Raw genomic sequence first — 20,017 nt, 5'->3', positions numbered from 1 at the left:
AGCTGACCCAGAGCATTGTGATTGGCCAAACACCTTAAGCGTGTGTCTGAAATGTAACGCCTTACCCTTACCATAATCGTGAGCTTCAGCTTCCAAGGCTTATAAAGCATTTGTAAACACAGTTAATAGTAATGTCGTCCATTTTACCATATCAGATTTGGATTGTTAAAATGCGGATGATCAAGCCGGATCGATTGGAACCAACTTTGCAAGCACGACTTAAGCAGAACATTTCACAGTGGTCAGTAGTCTAAGTATAGTCGGCATTGTACTCTCCCAGGTTCAGGAAGCAGTCCTCTGCAAAATGTGCTGTCCACAAGCAAACTTTTGGGTTGTACCGCTCAGGAACAGCTTTATAAATAAATCTTAACCTCTGATTAATCTCTGAAAGCAAAAGCGGTCCAAACACGCGTCTCAGCGACATGACAAAATTCAATTCAATGAAACCTCGCCTTCTTTCTTTGCGAATGCCTTTGGGTGGGATTATGCTAATATTTCACATTGTGATGTGGATGTTTGTGGAAGTAATATCTAGACTTTGATCAAGATTAAATTGCTTTGTAACTGCTGATCATATACAGATACATCACACATTAAAGGAAAACATTAAAAAGCATCATATGACCCCCTTTTTGTCTAATAATAGACAGGCAAACGCTATAATATTTCTCTCATATATTGGCAGCAATCAGTATATGTGCATTTATGAAATTTTAACAAGTCTTTTAATATTTCATATTGGTATTTTTATGCACATTGTAGCCTGCATAAAAAACATGTATTGTGTGCATGATGGTCTGTCAGTGAACAGTGTGACATCGGCCAAAAAAAAAAAAAAAAAAAAAAAAATTATTTTTACCATATTTTAATTCAGAGCAAAAGCATGAATATCAAGACATGACAAACAGCTAAAAAATATCGAATTCAAGCATATTACCAAGCACTGGTTACTGCACACTTGACCGTTTCTTGTTTTCTGGCATAGAGAAGCATGTAGAGGGTCAACAGTGAACTCAAGATGGCCTGATCACACAGCATCCACTTCCTCTTTTAGTTAAAAGGTAAACTCTAGGGCTGACACTAATGATTATTTTGGTAATCGGTCAATAATTTTAACACTAAATCGAGTATTTGGATATTTTTTGTGGTACTAAAAATAGACCTAAGCAAACAACAGCCCTTAAAATTACTTAAAATACGTATATAAATAGTAACAAGGCAATCATTTTTGGTTCAGGTAAAGCATCAAAAACTAGTAATCATATGGTTAGAACAACACTGTTAAAATACATAATATAATAATATAAACAATCAACTTATGTACATTATGTATTATAACTAATGCCTGCAGAGAGTGCAACGGCCTGCGATTGTTGTTGTTACACTTTACAGCAGATCAAATCCTTGTTCAATATTGACCAAATGACATTTATATCAAATGTTCACTTAATCTTTAATATTTGGCCAGCCACCATAATTTCTTGAACAAGAACATGTGGACATCAAAACATGCAAACTCAGAGTGATGGTTTTAGATTTTCAAATCAAGATGAACAACCGTTTTTATATTTAGAAAGATATTGATGTATTCTCCTGTGTTGGTGTAGGTTTATAAATGAAACCTTCTGATGAAATGCTTATTAAACCCACAGGGCATCTATTTATTAAATTGAATCACTGCCTTTGTGATTTCACAACAGCACCATGCTATAATATTGTTTTTAAATGGTTTTAATATATCGTGCAGCCTTAGAAAATGTTCTAATAATGCAGTTCATGGATTTTTGTCTGTGGAATGCGCCACTTCCAGTATTTTGCTGGTTACTCGACATGAGTAAATTGCAATCGAGGATTTTTTTTATATAGGGCAGAGCTCGACAATAAGGACTATATCTAGAGTATATCTAGAGTGTACGCTTTCACTGCGTGATTTAGATTTAGATTTAGATAAAATGCCTTTACAATGCATCAGAATTCAAGATAAGGGGCAAAAATGCCCCTGTATATATTTCATATTTATATAATTTAATATAGTTAACCAATATTATACAAAGAGCACAGTTGTTCTCCAAATATCAGCATGATTACAAATGTGATATTGATTTTATTCAGCGTACAGTTTAACAAAAACTTAATATAAAGTGACTTACATTTTAGACACCAAATAGTCTGTTGCGCTGTATTTCACCAACGAAAATAGTTCCAAAGTCCACAGCATTGTTTTGCGTCTCTGAGCAACACTTCCTGAGTGAATCAGACGCTTGAATGAATCGGTTGAATCTCAATGACTCTGTCATTAACAGTGATTCACTGCCACCTACTGGTGGGTTTAATTTCACATTTAAAGTGTCTTCATTTTTTTTTTATAATTTCAAATAACAGTATTTAACGTTTTATATTTTCAACATTAAAAACTTGTATGCATCCGTAAATGCTCTTAGCTGATAAACTTTAATAAAGTTTAATCAATAGTTATATAGTTACATATTAGATTACAATTTCTGTACCTGAAAATCTCCTGTTTAAACCTACATGAAAAACTTGAATAAGCACCATTTATTTCATTTATATGTTTGTTCTGTTGCATTTATTTGTGCTATTACTCATAATTTGATTATTTGTTACTATTTTATTACTTACTGTTTATTTGTCTAACAATATTTAAAATATAAGTTAATAGCTTTTGGTGTCATAACCCTATTTATTTAGGTTAAATGTAACAAAGACAATGAAAACAATAACTATGCTTATTTTATAAGCCCATTTTCTTGTCTTTTACTTTTATACATTTTTTGTTGTGGGGCCCAGTAGAAAAAAGTCCTTAGCCTTGAGCCCTGTAAGGTTCTTGAATTTAATCGAGGAATCGTGACAACCCTAGTAAATTCTATTGTCCACTGAACATGCCAGTATTGTGGATTTAATACATTCACAAGCACAGCTTGTTGACATGACACGTATTCATTAATTTACTGATGAAGACTAACTGTCAGAGCTTTCTGTCAACCTAGTTATTAATGTGGTTGTGTGGACATTCACAATCCAAATCTAAACTGCAGGAGGCATTAAAAAAATGCTTGAACACGAAGACATCGGCGACATATTTGTGGTGGATCTGAGGGAAGTGTGCATTTAAAAGTATGTAGGTCACATGACATACTGAAAGAGATTTCTGGTGAATTCACTTGTGATTGAACATAATGACATGAGGTGAATCGTTCTGCCAGCGCTTCCATTAATGGGCCATTAAAGACCACTAACACGAGTCTTGTCTATTTTAAGCCATCATAGTGACCACAATAACAAAAGACAACACACATAATGCCATGTTGAAAACCACACTGAAAAGCAGTCACAGATTTGCCTTTACATAACTCAACTTCTTGCTGCTGGTCCGGTCGGGTTCAGATTTGTATATTGATCTGCAAATATTTTCACTATATATTTTTACTTATGAAAGTTGTGTTTTCTGCGAGACAAATCATGCATTCAAAATGTTTTATTTTTTCAACAAAGGCTAGAAGCTAAAAGCTATGACAACTAAAAATTCATAAACAAATACGGAAAGGGTTTAAAACATTGTTTTACAATGTTCATAACTGATGAACTTAATCTCCAGAGCTGCTCTGAGAGTCACTTCACCAGCATTTCACCATAAAAACTACTGACAAATAGACCGAAAATCTAAAGGTCATCACAGCAGACCGCCAAAATAAACGTTTGATTTAACTTGAAGAAATGGAAGACTGAAATACACTATATTGCCAAAAGTATTGGGAAATCCTCCAAATCATTGAATTCAGGTGTTCCAATCACTTCCATGGCCACAGGAATATAAAATCAAGCACCTAGGCATGTAGACTGCTTCTACAATCATTTGTGAAAGAATGGGTCACTCTCAGAAGCTCAGTGAATTCAAGCGTGGTACAGTGATAGGTTGCCACCTGTGCAGTAAGTCCATTCGTGAAATTTCTTCACTACTAAATATTCCACGGTCAACTGTTAGTGCCATCATAACAAAGTGGAACTCAGCCACAAAGTGGTAGGCCACGTAAAATCACAGAGCGGGGTCAGCGCATGCTGAGGCACACATACCCCTTTTCCACCAAGGCAGTTTGAGTGTTGGTTCGGAGCCAGAGCCTAGGTTCAAATCAGTCCTTTGTCTTTCGACACACAAAGCACCAGCTCTGAACCAGGAAAAGTGGTTCATAAGTAGCACCAAAACATTGCTGGGCTAGAAATAAGAATGGCTTGCATCAGGGGCTGGGGGTGGGGTTACCGTGACAAACAAGAAACTTGTGACCGCCATTTTAATTGAGCCAATAGCAGCTCGATTGTAATCTCCGTCTCTATACAAATTACGGCAAGCCGTGTTTAGATGCCGATGTAGGTTCGCAAAGCCATGAGCATCAACAGTAGTGAAACATCCGCATCGTAGCAGCGCGGACCGATGCGCCGATCGCTCTGCGGGAAGCCGATGCATCTCGAACAAGCTTGGTGTGTTTGTGTTTAGCACTGCAGCGCTAGCTTTGCTGTGAAATATGAGACATATCTGTGTTTGTGCTGCTCTCTAGCCCGTGGAAAGGCAAACCGCTTCTTAAAAGGCTCGTCAATTGAACCAACTCCGAACTGGCACCAACACTAGCTCTGAACTAGCACCCGGTTCGTGCTTTTGGAAAGGGGATAACAGTGTGCAGAAGTGACCAACTGAAGTGAGTCAATAGCTACAGACCTCCAAACTTCGTGTGGCCTTCAGATTAGCTCAAAAACAGTGCGGAGAGCTTCATGGAATGGGTTTCCATGGCCGAGCAGCTGCATCCAAGCCTTACATCACCAAGTGCAATGCAAAGTGTCGGATGCCGTGGTGTAAAGCACAACGCCACTGGACTCTAGAGCAGTGGAGACATGTTCTCTGGAGTGACCAATCACACTTCTCTGTCTGGCAATCCGATGGACGAGTCTGGGTTTGGTGGGTGTCAGGAGAATGGTCCTTGCCTGACTGAATTTTGCACTGCTTACCTTCCACATTAATTTTGCACGTCACCAGAACCACATGATTGCAAAAAACCTATTGAAAGAGTGATCTGACAAACAGCTCACTTTCAGCAGTTATTTTATCTGTGGTTCGTAACATTTCTTACAGATTTCTGCTCATTGTAAATACAGATAAATTAGCACAGTACCAGTACATAATGAGAGTATCTAAGCTACTTTAGTGATGAATCACAGGACAGCACTGACAACTAGTTAATTCTGCGTTCCCCTCTGTGCGTGCGATCTTCATGTTTTGCGCAGCTACTGTTTGTATGAGTGTTCATGCCACAATGCAGCTGCGCGAGCACAGTAGCTTGATATAATACACATCCAATCGTCTAAAATCGCTTTAAATGTCCAAACTGACAAACCTTAAAATCATATAACTGACAAAGTTTAATTAAGACACAAGGCTCAGCGCTCACGCGCCGTCTGTTTGTTGACTTGGCGTTCACCTCTGTATTGCTTTCATATTGCTTTTCATTTCGGTTTCGATTACTTTTCGACTAATCGTCCAGCCCTAGTTCATAGCCAATCCTTACCTGCCTGACACCTCTGTACGCAAGAATCCAGCGTTTCACATTACACCTGAACATCACTCACACAATCACAACTCTCATGCCAAGATCATACACACTTACCAACACTGGAAGAAAGCCTTTTTTTACAATTAACTCTTTCCCCACCATTGACAAGATATTCCACCATTTAAGACAACGCTTGTTTCCATACACTTTCAGGTTTTTTTAAATGAAACTTACCAACATTCATGATAAAGAAGAAGTGAAGCTAAAATAAAAAGGTTGTTTGTTAAAAAGCAGAGGCTCTGTTCTTTCTTTTGATATACTGTATGTTCACAAATCCATACAACTAAATATTCTGGGGGGCATGAAAGTTTTGCAAAAATGCTGGTGCTGGCAGGCAACTTTTTTTAGAAAGCTTTTTCATACAAAGCAAGAAAGGTCATGTGACTGTGGCTGTTCCAAAGCCTTGTGAGGAGTCTACCTATAGGCAGCATGGGTGAGCAAACACCATTTTAAAAGGTTAGCAGCATGATTATATGCTCGTGCTTCTGTTGGTCTTATTCTAAGGCAGCATCACAAGCATTGTTCAGGAAGAATGCAATCCCAGAATGCACCAAGCTCAGGGAAAACATCCATCCAAGATGAAATGTCCATTATAAATGTATTTTAATTATAAAGGACCATTTCATGCAATATCAGTGAATCCCTGTGCATGGATTCTGATGTTTGCTAGAGCATTGCATCATTAGCTTATCAACAAACTATTGTGACACTCGGTGGGACTTTGCATGTTACTGCCTACGTAGAGTTCCAAACTAGACAAGCATTAGGATGCCATCTTAACAGGTAGCGGCCTATGTAGACAAACAGCAGGACGGCTCACTAGGTTTTGGAACAAAGCTTGTTTCTCATGTTGTTTCTGTTGTCTGTTGCAGCAGTTTAACCCTCTGGAGTCTGAGGCTGATTTGGGGCCTGGAGAAGTTTTGACATGCTCTGACATTTGTGCTTTTTTCAGTTCTTCATAAACATATTAATGGAAAAAGTGACATTACACTGTATTCAGCACAAACTAGGCTACAATAATATGTGAGGAACATGTATGTACATGTTTGTGCTTTTGAAGGAATAACATTTATGCGTGGTTATTGAAAAAACAAAAAACTTAAGTCACTGAAATAAGGCCAAAAAAAGTATAGTAAATCTGTGTTCACAAGACTTTTGGGTATTGGAGGTTGTAGACTAGAATTTTTGCTTCAGAATTATATAAAAATTATGCTGCCTACTCCTTCATATAAAACAATATATTGATTTAGTTTTTGTAAGACACTTTTTGCCAAGGAACACAGTATGCGAGGAGGCGTGAATCACCACTGAAAATGGGCCATTCTCACCTGAGAAGACAAAAGAATTGGATAGTAATGAGCTGAAATGACTTGCATATTAATGAGGCATTTCAGTCAAGTAGGCTGTGAAAAAAAACCTTCTGTGATGTCTCAAGCTCATTATGATATATGAAACATACAGAAAAATATTATTACAATATAAAGTAATGGTTTTATATTATACTTTAAAATATAATGTATTTCTGTGATGCAAAGAGTCTGAATATAGGCTTTTAGTTTAAAAGCATGCACATATGGAGAAATATTGGATTCTCATATGCTTATGTCAATTTTCTATACAGAGGAGTTATTTTTATTTAATATTCACTGTCATTACTATGAGCGCTGGTGTTTTCAATTCATCCTTGAAGTCGGAGGGCGCTCTATGCATTTTTAGTCCACAAATTCATCTAAAAGAAGAAGAGGCTATTCCATGAATGGAGTTTCCAATTCATACAGCAGCAGGAGGGCGCTAAAGAAACAAAAACTCATCTAAAATTCATCCATAGAAGAAAAGTAAACAGGAACTAACTGTATGTCTTCTAGAGATCGCTAACCATGACTTTTACATCCAGATAAACACTTTTCAAGACAATAAATACACGATTGAGATGATGAATGCATGTATTGCCTCTGAATTTGCGTCTGAATAGCGCTGGCTCCGTGGGCGTGGCCGCATTAGCGGATAATGAGCTGAATCACAGTCTTCTGACATGGCTCTCTTTTCATACAGATTACATAAACACAGAAGGTTTGTTTTCGATTTGACTTACATGATTTAAAACCTGACATCTTAACGTTTTTTTAGACATAAGTTTAATTTTTCTGTGATTAGTATTCACTAAGTTACAGTTCATTTTCTGAGAATTATCAGATTGGATTTCGTTCAGAGGGAGAGGAGAGATCACGCATCATGTTAGTTTTCTTTATTTTACAAAAAGCACAACATTTTGTTTTTACTTTGAGTGTATATAAATAAAAGAAGACATTCTATAGTTTCAATTGATATATTACTTATGTCTCTATGACAAAAAATGACGGAGTATTTGAAGTCTGTTTTGCTGCAATGTGAAAAAAAAACTGCAAAACGCGCCGGCGCGTTTTTAGACCTCAGAGTGTTAACACTGGATACTGCAGGCCAGAATGCAACATTTAACACATCAACTGTCTGGACCAAGTCAGACTGATCTAATTAAGCTCAGATCCTTCCTGCAAATCAACGCCGCCATCTGCCTCCAACCAAACCGGTTCCTCTGGATTCTCAACTCTGTCACACATGAAACACACAGCCGTTCGACTGCACATACATACAACATCTTTATACAGCTGATCTGAAGTAATTCCTCCATACAGTACAACACCTGAAGATAGATGTACTGTGAGCTCAGATGCTGTTACAGATATAAAACTGGTATACTTGCCGAATTCCTAGTGAAGAACTAAGAGCTACCCACAATCCTATACAGAAAGATACACCAATCAAAACAGTCGTCGTCATTATGGAAGTGCCAACCACGGCTAAAGATCTCAGCACTCCTATGATGCATCATCATAATCAAATCCCTCAACACTATAATACTACTTCTGCTCATTTGTATATCTGGATATTTGGTAATATAAATGAAAAATGTTTTCATACACAAAAAAAATTTGGGGTTATTTTTTCTATCCAACTCCTGGGTAGAGCCTTTAGGGACATTTGGGGGGGGGGTTATTATTTCAGTGTTTGGGTAGTTTTTATTCTGCCCAGATCCTGGGTCAGACGTAACAACCCAGTGTTTGGTAGTTTTTATTCTGCCCAGATCCTGGGTCAGACATAATATTCCAATGTTTGGGTAGTTTTTGTGTTACTCAGATCCTGGGTGAGACATAACATCCCAGTGTTTGGGTAGTTTTTGTTTTACCCAGATCCTGGGTCAGACGTAACAACCCAGTGTTTGGGTAGTTTTTATTCTGCCCAGATCCTGGGTCAGACATAATATTCCAATGTTTGGGTAGTTTTTGCGTTACCCAGATCCTGGGTCAGACGTAACAACCCAATGTTTGGGTAGTTTTTGTGTTACTCAGATCCTGGGTGAGACATAACATCCCAGTGTTTGGGTAGTTTTTGTTTTACCCAGATCCTGGGTCAGACGTAACAACCCAATGTTTGGGTAGTTTTTGTGTTACCCAGATCCTGGGTCAGACGTAACAACCCAATGTTTGGGAAGGTTTTGTGCTACCCAGATCCTGGGTCAGACGCAAAACAACCCAGTGGTTGAATTATTTATCCAAGGCTTCAAATTGGTTCATGTCTTCACTAAAATACAGGTTTGTGTACGTTTTATTTTATCTATAAATTTGTTATTGTGCTGTATATCTTTTAATTTCATGCAAAGTAACATACAGGGGCGCGATGTGAGTCACATTAACGAGTGCCACGTCAGTCTTTTCGCGTGATGGAAATGCCTGATGCTTTGCATACAATTTTAGTCAAAAAGATACAGAATTTAAATATTTAGCATGTTAAATATGTTCTTTAGAACTGTACACTGTTTGTTTATGGACAGGTTATGGAGTCAGTCACAGAATATTTGGGCTAGGAGTGAAACGCAGAGCGGCGGTCATTAACATTAATTAACGTATGAAGTAAAAACAAATAAGCTAGTATTAGTAAAAATGAAAGTCAACCCATTAAGCTGGGTTAAACAAACAACAAAATTTGCTGGGTAAAATTAACCCAACATGTGTTCTGTCCTATATTTACCCAGCCCTTGGGTTGTTTTTAACCCAGTGTTTTTTAGAGAGTGTAGTGTAATATTGTATCGTAGAGTTTTGATTCATTAGAAGGACAAATAGTTAATGTGCTCATTGAACCGAAGTTCACTGTTCAATGTGTGTTTGTCCATCTACTGCTTCAATAGAAATCTGTAATGTTGTCATTCATCTGGAGCTGGCTTCAGACCTGGATGAAGACTTCTGAAACCAAAATGGAAACAACAAAAGGGGAAAAAAAAATTGTCAAGAAACAAAGTGGCTGAAGAAGTGGGCGTTCACTGATGCTCTCTATACTGAACAAAGTCACATGAGACAAAGCAAATCATGAAAGCTGCTCTTCCTCCCATCAAGTTCGGCCACATTTCTGCTGCTGTTCAGTTCAACGCCAGCAATGTCAACAGAAAGCAAAGCCTTTATTCAAAATGCAAATGATGAGTGTTCACATGCAAAAGCGTATTAGCGTAGCACCAGCAACTTGCAGTACTGTCCTTCTGCAGTCCACTTTGCTTATTCAAAGCAACACATGATGGTCTGATAACAGACCTGTATTCAAACGACCTGCGAGGATATGAGTGACAGCACGGGCCAAACACTGGACAGCACAAGACGTTAAATAGGAGTCACGAGAGGTTGTGCCATCATACCCACACATGCCCACTACTGACAGTAAAGTTAACTTAGTTCATTAAGTGAGTTGGATGTTGGTTCAGTAGCTGCTCTGAATCAGCCAGTTCATTCAGAGAAAGACTCAGACTGATTCAAACCGCTAACTCTTTTAGAACAATTCCTGAAAAGAGTCATTTGTTTGTGAATCAGACAACAGTGCTCACACTGTATGTTTGCCCGCAAGGACAAGTCAATAGAAAGATGTGCTCTCATGCCAGTGTTTTACACTACACTTTCACACCACATTCAATTTAAACAGCAAACTCACATTCCTTATATGAAATGTGATTTTGGGGGGTGGGGGGGGGGGGTTGGTAGGAGGGGGGTGAATTGTCCAAATATGCCTCATAGAATTAATAAAACTTTTGACGTTCCAGGAAATCCCTAATATGGACAAAGGCATACAACTATCACTATAGCAGAATAAAACAATATATGGTTTATCTGTGTTCTTCAAGCCATCTTGGGTATTTTCATAAGAATAAAGTGTATTTATAATGCAATGCTAATTGACATAGCATTAATTATTTATAGAATACTTCAAAATAATATACTATCTGCCTCATTCTGTGATAAGAAGCCAATTCAGATCCTAAATGAATGTTTTTTCAAACACTGGACTACACGCATTCATACTATACAGAACTTGCTTTTTTAATAAACGCAAAGTACGTTTAAAACTGCGATTTCAGATGAGAGTTCAGTTCCAGTTTCAACCCTGCTTCAACACACCCATTGCAAACCTGCAGCTTATGCTGCGTTCACACCAGACGCAACTTGCACGAATAAATCGCGCCATTCTCGTGTAGTTGGACGCTTGAACATTTTGAGTTTACTCGCTTCATTCGCGCGTGAAAATCCCTTCACAACAGACGCAAATTCGCGTCATGAGAGGGGCTCTCCCGCTCCTTTATGTGTCCCAGTCTCCCCCACTGCTTTCTGCACACTTCCTCTGAATAAACACAACTTGTCAGTGGGGAAATAATTGTAAATTACAGCGAATAAGCTCAATTGGTCGTCTTTAGTTGGCTTGTAGTCTTAATATGTATTGAGTAAAGACCGTTTTTTACAACTTATCAGATTGTCCGACCTCCTCACTCACTTTCTTTCAAACACAATCCTTTTTATTTCTGTTTCTATAAATGTATGAAGATGTATAGCGACGATGATTTTGTCCTCCATTGTTGTTTTGAATTTCTGCCTCATCTCGCTACGTCACGCTCCTGATTGGTTAACGCGGCGTGGAAATTTTTCAACTTGCGCGAATTGCTCAATTCACGCCGCATCATTCGCGCGAATCGCGCCACAGGATGTCAATTTGCGTCTTTGCATTGACTTAACATGTAAATCACTCACACTTACCGCTTCATTCGTGTCCGGTGTGAACACACCATTAAAGTTTTTTTTTTTTTTAAATTATGATAAAGGGTCACAACGTGATGTACTCATGTTTACCGACTGTTGGTCACGTGTCTCACGTAATACAAATTTGCAGGTCCAAGTGCGCCAAACTTTGCAAAAACTTCTTTGCATGAGCTTGTGTTTCTGGTGTCCCGTATTCACACGGCCCTTAATCCTGAAACTTGAACCACCTAATTTAGGTTGCGTTTGATTGGGTCTGGAGCTAAACTCTGCAGGACGGTATCTCTCCAGATGTAAGGTTGTCTACTCATGGTTTAGATGAATGTGAACTAGCCGGTTTGATTTTGCTCCCATCAGAGGGCAAACATGAGCTGATGCACTACAACCTCGTCATTCATACAGATTACATAATGCAACTACAAATACTGACACAAAAATATGCCATGAGAGCCAGCAGTTGCATGAACTTTGCTTAAGGATTAAAAAAGATCAAATATGCTGAAAGGGCATATCAACTGTGGAGACAGCTGGATAAAACAGACACGAGTCAAATCAGCACTATCACTGACCAAACCCATAATCCTAAAAGCCGCCATCTACAGACGGGAACAATTTAATCCTATTCAGAGCTGTGGCTGAAAACATGAAGTGGGATAAAAAGAGATCGGGGGGGGGGGATTACAACAAAAGTAAAAAATATCCATGAGATTTACGTACTTTTAGCATCTTCACGCATATTGTAATGATGCCAATTTGAACACCAAGTTCCTGCAAGAACCCCCTTGTGGTGATGCCGCAAAGGCAGCACTGGGTTATGAGGTGTTCAGAATGTAACAATACGTGAAAATGAGCTTGTTTAGCTGGCGTTCACATACTTGCATAGAGTATATTTTGGCCTTTAATCAGCTCAGGCACATTTCTTTTTGAGCATTTTTTTTGTGTGTTTCTGGGTGTAAAGCCAAAGACACACTTAGAGATTGTAAGGCCGATTATGAATGTAAATTTGATCGCGCTCAAACGCGTCCAGTCAGAGCAAGTTGCATTCAGTTGGCGTTCAAATTCCGTGTGTAAATAACCTGCTTCAGTCGCTGGAAAGAATCGCTGTGTGTCTTAAAATGTTTTAGCTAGTCGTTAAATGTGTGCCCGGCTTAAGGGAGCGAGTTTTTCTCTGCAATGCCAGGCTGAAATTTTTTTCAGAAAGCAATTTTCACTCCGAAATTGCTAGTAAATTTAAGACTGCAAAGGAGTAAAATGTACCTCAATAATCTTTTCATTTTGAAAAATTATTTACAGTGCAGTAACTTCATGCCATATCTGACATCCTTCCTGTGGACTGGTGACATGAATCAAGCGCACAAGGGGAATTTAAGACATTTATAAAAGGAAAATGTTTTCTTCTGAGAGTTTATTGCTCTCGTTCATGAGTGTCCTGTGAATGTGTGCAGGGCTTTTATTTCATTCTCATGCTGACGTTTTGTTACATAAGACTACATGAAACAAAGCGCAGCCCACCTTACAGCAGGCTCATGTGCTCAAATCCCTCTAAATATGACGGTTGTGCAGGCCCAATTGAAAGCTGCAGATAATCTAACTTTTTTGGCAAAATTACTATTTAAAATGTATTAAACACAGCTGACAGCACTGAGCTCTTATTGATGGCTGAAAACATCATCTAATTAGACAAAATATTTCACAAGCACTAAAGGGACTGTCATGTCAAATTTTGTGAATGACGGGCCATTGAATTGAGCGGCTGTGAGTTTACTGAATCTATACAGCTTCAGAAGGCCTTTATTCACCCCCTCGAGTCGTATGGATTACTTTTATGATGAATGGATGCACTTTTTTGGACCCCATTCACAGCCATTATAATGCTTGGAAGATTTTTTAATATATCTCTGATTGTGTTCAACTGAAGATGGTCATATACATATAGTCATATAAAACACATTTCTTCAATGAGATATTGTTCCACAGGGGTACCTCAGGGGTCTATATTAGGGCCCATACTTTTTAGTTTGTATTTAAATGATCTCCCAGATGCTTGTCCTGATGTATATATTCAAATGTACGCAGACGACACTGTGATTTATGTACATGATAAAACAATCACAAAAATGATCTGTTGTCATAACTAAAATCTCGGGCTGGTTTAATCAGCGTTGTCTAACATTAAATGTTCAGAAAACTGCCTGTACGCATTTTAAGATTAGAAAGAAGGAGGAGATCCAGATATAATAGGTTAATGCTGAAAAATTACAAATTGTGTCTGATTTTAAATATTTTATTAGTTATCTTAGACACTCGTTTAACATTTGAAAAGCATGTTTAAAAAAAATAGTCTGCGCAGTGACAACTCAACTTAGAAATGTTAAATTTATACGGAGTCAACTTTCAACAGAAGCTGCAAGAGTGTTTTTGCATTCATGGACCTTTACATATCTTATATAAATAAACGTGATGTAAAAGTGATTGATAAGAAATCTGACATATATCATCGTCTTATAATTGAAAAGTAATTTTTGTTGCTTGATGTACAAAATCATCAATGATCTTGCACCTTCACCCCTAAAGGCATTTGTCTTTTTACGTACTGATATTAAAAGACAAACAAGAGCTTCTTCAAGAAGCGCATTTTAGAGTAATGCGATCAGAACTGGAATAATTTACCGATTAATGTAAGACAGTGTACTAGTTTTGCACAGTTTAAATTACATTTGAAAAAAATGGTTAAAGATGAGTTAGTGATCATTGAATATATAATGTAACGTTGATTTTTTTTCTATTGTAGTTTATACTGTTAAATGATGGGTTGTATGTTATATATTTTGTGTTTGTGGGGGTATTTTATTGTTTATGTCTTGTACTTATGGGTGGTATCTTAAATGTAGGTGTATATATTCTTATATTGATATTTTAGTCATAGTTTACTCCTGCCCAGGGACAGCAGATGAAATTTAGCTTGTAGCTCATTCTGGGGCAGTTTTGTTTTTTATTGTCCATTGTCTCTGTCAAATAAAGAATAAAATAAAAAATAATAAAATAAATAAATACACCTAGGAAGGCTTGAGGGTGAGTAAATCATGGGATAATTTTCATTTTTGGGTGAACTATCCCTTTACATGGACTGAATGAACATGCAAATTCACTCTCAGACAGTAGTGCTTACAGAAAAGCAGAAATACAGTGGCTACCCTGGTTACTACAGCACACAATGCAGTGCTGCACAATTTTCTGTTTCTAATCTGCTTGTCACAGAATAGAAAGTCAGTCGAACAGTATTTACACGTTTCAGATTTCAGATTTTTGTATTCGCCATGTTGTAAAATCAAACAACACTAAATACAAGAGTACAGATACAAGAGCTCCAGTTCTGGATTTATTGTCGCTTTAGCCATCATATCGTAGATTTATGTAACAACAGGGGATTTGGACATGACCGAAATCATGAATCTTACTGAATGCCCAGTTCTGAAAAGAGATAAAATTAAAAAAAAAAAAAAAAAAAAAGATCCATCTTACTAACAGCATGTGAATGTTTGTGTTGTCTGAAAAGCTACATTAACTGCTGTTCACTCAAATTAAAGTGTATACTGCACAAAATTTCCAAACAAAATATTTGGCTTAATTTGACGACTGATTCAATCAGAAAAATCATAAGTCTCATCAAAAAGAAACGCTGATAGACATTAGTTTGTGAAACAACTACACTAGCCACACTGTATATTTGTTTTTGTGCGCAGCCAGCAAAGAAAATGCACCAGAAATGTGTCTATTTATTGTCTTTGTAATACAGGACATATTTAGCAGTGTCAATTATATTGACGTCAGATAAATATTAAACATTATTAAAAAAAAACTAAACCTGCAAGATCAATTTGGTTTCCTTCTCCAAGGATTTGGCGATTGTATTCATATCCATAATCATGGGAATCTTTTAATATCGATTGTGTGTTCAGCATGAAACGGAAGCTGCACTCGTCTTTACTTCCCTATTGTGACATACATCAGATTGAACAGCTTCAGGAACAAGAACAAATGTAGGGCGGGGCTTGATTTTGTCCATGAGAAATTGATTGGATGGTTGTGGTTTACTATTGGTGGATCGCATGTGAGTGACAGGTTGCCCCGCCCTCATCATCTGAGAAGAGATGTTGCTGAAAGAGGGAGAAGATATTCTGACTCAAGGCATATGAATAAAAAAAAAACTAAATTAGGATATAATTCAATTAAAAAAAAATGTGCATTTTGATTTCATAGATATCCTGTAGAGTTAATCTCCAAACTGAATGAAACTTAAACCAGTCATTAAGATTGTCAAGACTCCTGAAACTACAGGCAGGAGGACGGTGACCCTGTGCCTGATTTACAGAAATGATATTTGAGAGCAAACATGTTTCAGATGTAATGTGTAATGTGTGTTAAGACACACAAGTGAGCTTTGAGTATCAGCTGCATAATAAGAGAGGCTATTTGAGCGCATGTGTCATGTTTTCAGCAGTATATGAGAGCATGCGTGATGGTGTAAGTGTGTGTGAGGCAGGGCTGTGTCTTCATCAGTCGCCATCTTGTTGGCTGCAGCAGCTGTAGGCCGTGAACACACACACACACACACACACACACACACACACACGAACACACTGCTGACACACACGCACGCGCCCGTCCGCGTACATGTTTCAGCAGGACAGTAGATGCGCTTTAAATGGACACCGGCATGACATACATGAAGAAACACACTGATGCTGCTCTTCCTCATTCACATTTCCTCCACGAACACAACCGTAAATCACACACACACACACACACACACGTTAAACAGATCGAGAAAATCCCATTAACTCCCGTTTAAGGTCGTTAAAAGCAGGCTCAGAGTTAAAAACCAATCAAAGAAGCACTTCGATCACACATATAGTGCTTTATTAGTGAGACAGATGATATTTAAACGCACAAACAGCGCGACTCCATGATGAAGTGAAGTGGGGGAGGTAACGTTAGTTTGGCTTTATCCTCCATCTTCACTGTCCATTTCATCATCATCATCATCTGCACCAATGCAGGCTCAAAAAACACGGCTTTACATTCGTCCCCGAGCCCAGACATGACCCTTCATAACACAAATGCGACTTTCTATTACAGCAGAAATCACCTGACAGTATTTAACATCAATATGGAGCCCGATTATGAGTGCTGCTAGTCAGCTAACAGCACATCTCTGCCACATGACCGTGATTTGAGGAAGTTAACACATACTAAACCACTTATGTGGCCTAGTAAGGATTCAAATGTGATATTTGCTGTACATACTGACAAAAGAAAGCCGCTGAATGTGTTTGTGTGAGTCCAGCAGCGGCCCCCACCCCACAACAGCCGAGTGAAGCCAATCAGGCGACCGTTAAAGAGAAGATAAACACTGACCTGTGTTTTGTGGGGACAGTTCGTTGTGTTTCTATCTATCATTGACTGTAAACAGCGAACAGAGATCCACAGCTGCCCGACCTGCAGACAGTCCGTCAGTCAGTCAGCGGAGAGCGGCACTCCCCGAACCCGCAGCCGCGACAGCTGCAACCGCGCCGATTCTAGCCCAAATAACGCAAGCTTCACGCAAATGCCTGGTGGTAAATGTGGCCAACACAACGCTCGGTCCAAATTCAGGCTTTCTGTACGTCCCACACGCGTCGTTCTCCGGTGCTGGAGTGGTTCTTCTGCGTTCAGTATGTCAGGCTCTCGCTCCGGCCATCAGACAGCAGAGATGGGCGCGGTGACCCTGCTCTCAGGGCTGGGAAACCCCACGCTGCGCCTGCGTCACTACGCAACAGATTCGACTGTTTCGGCGCGAAAGCGCGTTTTAAGAATCGCCATTTGTTATTGAAAGTGTTAGACGATTTGAAATATAAATAATCGTCTCAAGCTTTTAAGGATATGCAGGGTTGCCAACTTTTGAGTTCAGTTTGGAGTGAGATTTTTTTTGTGTGTTTCAATTATACTTAAATGTGCAATATGTAATATTTTTGCAGTAAAATATCCAAAAACCACAAGGCCAGTGTTATATATTTTGTTCACTTGAGTACTTACAATATCCCAAATGTTTCCAACTATTTGTAAATCGTGAGAAAATTGCAATTTTTGACGTGTGAGTCTCCGCCTGTCAATGGTGTCATACCTCAGTTTCCTGTTTTATTTTGTAGAAACCATGGAAACACCAAAGACGCTTTAATATTTACATGTTTTAATAGACAAGAGAACATCTATAGACAGAAAACTAATTATTGTTATATAGTTCAATACGCTTAGTCTTATTGTTTAAATCTAATTTTCTTGCTTTACCATGCCTCAGAGAAAAACACTATTTTGTCAAGTAGCTAACATAGCATAATCAGATGCAGCTTTATTTTTAGTAACAGTAATGCAGCATTTTCTCCATCATACAATACATTTTAAAATTAATTGCATGCCATTTATCAACACAAACCATCCAGCAACATTATAACATAATTTTCAACACTCTCAAATGTATTTAATATGATAAACAGAGCTGTGTTTCCTCATACTCATGACCGGAAAAGCGGCAGCGGCGCCAGCGACTGTGTCATAATAAAAGTCCCGCTGCTCGTGAGGCGTGTGTTGATCAATCGCTCCAGCTCCTCGTTCAGCTCCACAACACTCGCTCCTGCTCTGCTTCATACTACAGTAACGTTAATAATCACATCCATGAACATGATTTCTTCCAGAGTCCAATCCCTATCATTTCCACCGGCTGTGAAGTAAAAACCACATGTCCCAAGATTCAGCACTCAAACTTGCCGTCATCAAGCTACGCCTTTGTTTTGAATAGACCTCTAGCGGACAAGAAAATATTACATATTGTACCTTCAATCGAATAGTGAAGCGAATTTAATGGATTAGTTCACTTTCAAAAAAAATGTCCTGATAATTTACTCACCCCCATCCATGTCATCCAAGATGTTCATGTCTTTCTTCCTTCATTCCAGGATTATTTAGTCAGGATTGTTTAGTCTGTTTATGGGAAGGTTACAACTTTGATGTTCAACATACTGCTTCAGAAATATCAAACAATTAAAGATATTGAAATTTCAACTTCATTTGGTTGGTTTTATGTTGTTTAAGTTAGCTTTAAAAAAAAGAAACATGAATATTTGTTAAAGGAAATGTGAAGTTTTTAAAATAGGTATATTATCTTTAAAATTTCATATGGGTTTGATTCAGATTCAGTTAGATGGTCAATTTACACCCACCTACTGACTCGGCTCAACTTACCCCTAACCTGGGGTAAATTGAGCCAGAAGAACACTTTTTTATAAGAAGCCATGTTTTTATAACCCTTCGTCATAGATGTATTCTGATCATTTAAAATGATAGGAAACATCCTGAAATTACTTTAAGTACTTTCATTGTACTTCTGCCTAATTTTTTCTTATCTTGAGGACCACATAATTAAAAATGGCTCATCTTACCCCACTCTCCCCTACAATTGCATATTTATATAACGTTATATTTTTTAACGATAAATGAGTAAAAATATAATGAATATAGTGCATAAATTTAGCAAAATGCTCCTTTCTAGAGTTAATTTTATTAGCTAACATGCTGGTCATTGAAAGGCTTTCCTGAGGTAAATGTGACGTTATGTGACAGCTATTGTTTACAAGCTGTTGAAAAGACATCTTTTCGTGGTTGAGTGATTACATCAGACATAATACATGTCAGTAAGCTATACTCTGTCTTGTGGCAGTCCACACAACTACCACTTTGACGATTCAAAAAGTTCATAAAGAGATCGTAAAACTAATCCATATGAATTGAGTGGTTTAGTCCAAATTTTCTGAAGAGACTAAATCACTTTATATGATGAACAGACTGAATTTAGGCTTTTATTCACATGTAAGCATTGATAAAATCTCATTGGCTCTTGCAGAAGCTCAAATATACTGCGTAACACAAGAATGAACCTCACTGGTTCTTGCAACACGAGAATGAACCTCACTGGTTCTTGCACCTCACGTGAACATGCTAGAGCTTCCATTGAACTGATGTGTGAGTTGATGAATAAAATCTGTTGCTCACAGGCCAGATGATGAGGATGAGAGTGACACAACAGTTCAAGAGCCTCTTCCTTGTGATGGTTCCACAATTTTGGCATTTGATTTTAGACACTACTGAGGTCAAAATCCAGCGGTTACCCTATCTAAAGAAGATGAGGTTGGTCACTGTGATTTTGCCAAGTAAGACATGTTCCTGGATCAACATGTTATGTTGATCCTGGAATAACATTCC

The 20,017-nt window shown here is 38.1% G+C and overlaps 1 protein-coding gene across 1 annotated transcript in view; it reads right to left on the bottom strand.

Annotated features, from left to right (window-relative positions):
* The window catches only part of gnb1a (guanine nucleotide binding protein (G protein), beta polypeptide 1a), a 48,893-nt gene extending 31,398 nt beyond the window's left edge, over positions 1 to 17,495 (bottom strand). The window contains exon 1 of the mRNA XM_067395529.1: positions 17,141 to 17,495. The gene's annotated coding sequence lies outside the window, so the exon portion shown is untranslated. The remainder of the gene's footprint in view (positions 1 to 17,140) is intronic.
* Between the last annotated feature and the right edge of the window lie 2,522 nt (positions 17,496 to 20,017).

Source organism: Chanodichthys erythropterus, chromosome 9 (genome assembly GCF_024489055.1).
Source record: "Chanodichthys erythropterus isolate Z2021 chromosome 9, ASM2448905v1, whole genome shotgun sequence".
Taxonomy (NCBI): domain Eukaryota; kingdom Metazoa; phylum Chordata; class Actinopteri; order Cypriniformes; family Xenocyprididae; genus Chanodichthys; species Chanodichthys erythropterus.
The sequence above is the reverse complement of the archived record's forward strand: the minus strand, read 5'-3'. Positions and strand labels throughout refer to the sequence as shown.